This window comes from Octopus sinensis, linkage group LG1, assembly GCF_006345805.1.
Source record: "Octopus sinensis linkage group LG1, ASM634580v1, whole genome shotgun sequence".
Lineage (NCBI taxonomy): Eukaryota > Metazoa > Mollusca > Cephalopoda > Octopoda > Octopodidae > Octopus > Octopus sinensis.
Window position 1 is genome coordinate 98,297,346 of NC_042997.1, and position 1,767 is coordinate 98,299,112.

The following is a 1,767-nucleotide window of genomic DNA, read 5'->3' on the forward strand; positions in this document are numbered from 1 at the left end:
TTCTGTATCCACTTTCGGAAAGGACATGAAATATGGCTTGAAATTTAAAATGTATTGGTTGGCATTCTTCTAACTGTCTTTCAGGATTCATGCTCTAACTGAAGTCCCCTTCTGATATGGAGCTTGGACATTTCAGTGGTTCAGTTAAAAAAAAAAGTCGATGTTTTGTCTCATCTTTCTTTCATAAATTTTAACCCATCAACTTTTGCTCGAAAATAAAACCGAAAAATGAACTCAAAAGAAGCAGATAATAAAAACAGCAGTGACAACAATGGAATATTGCTTGAAGTCAACAGTAACAACTGAAAGTTTGACATATATTTTGTCAGTTTTTTATCCAGCAGTTCATATGAGTTGACTTGCGCTGCAATCTTTTCCAGATGACTGAGGCAGCTTTGATGGTTATCAGAAAGAGGATCTCTCGCTTGTTACAGTTTAGTGGATTCCTTTCCTTTAAAGGAGAGAAATGTTCACAATCTGATATTTTAGCATGGTCCACTATTTAGTACCAAGCAGACTTAGGTCTGCGTTACCTCTGTGATTTAAAGAGAACCGGTGTTTCTAATGTAATTTTGTCATAATTATTGAACAGTTATATTTGTTATAGATTTCATTCTAATTCTCGTTTTCTCTTCAAATTTAAAATAAAAAAAGAAATTAATAAAGAATGTTCTAGAAAACGTTTCATATTAGAACTATTTATTGGTATAACCTTTTTATTAATTTTCTCTCTCAGTAGACAATTATAGGTTTAATTCATTTTCAAATGTTTTAGATGTAATATCAAATTAAACGGAAGGGTGCTGATTCGTAACTAGGTTCTGTGGCGGACAAAATGTCTAGTGACACTGAGATACGTTACGTTTTTTCTTTTTATTTACTGATATTGGTGTAATCAACTGTGCTTCCTCTCAAAATATCTCTTGGCTTAATGGCAATGTAAAAATAAATCTAAAGACAAATAATGGTCGATGGCAACGAGTGAATGTTATGACACCGGGAATCGGGACCGCAACACAATACCAAATCTCGGTTGAAGTGATTGCAACTTCAGTTACGGCACTAACGCATTTAGGGAAGGCATTAATTCCCCAGGACCCAAGTTTTCAGCACTTGTCTTGAAATATATTTTACACCCAGTTAAAATGAAATTAAGTATGGACTAAATATTTTCAGTATCTGATAGCTTTTTATGATTATATAATATTTTGACCAGTTTATCTTCGATCTTCACTGATATCAATAAAAGAAGTTTGAAGATCGGTTGATCAAATGGTTGTGCAAATATAAAGGACTACAGGAATATACATGCTAGGAAAAACATTTTTCATACACTTTAGAGATATTCTTTATAGAAATTGAAACGTTTACTAAACAGTTCTTTATTACAAAATACGAAGTCATAATTAGCATTTTGTTATGGATCTCAAAATCAATGTACTTGATCCTTCATACTGTTACGATTATAAGAACACTACTTTATATCTGAAAGAAAAACAGAAAACATCACAGCATAATCTAACGAATCTTTGAATACCAGGACCAATCGAGCAAAGTTTTGTAAAATATTGAGAAGATATGCGAAGTACGAAACGGTTATGATAAATACAAGATGAAGCGAACAAATAATTAATAGAAGAATATTGCAAGGATGGATCGGTGCTGTATGCCCAAATACTGCGGTTAAATTATTCGATTCCTTTGAAACATAACAAATCCTTATAAATAAAAACTATATATATATATATATATATATATATATATATA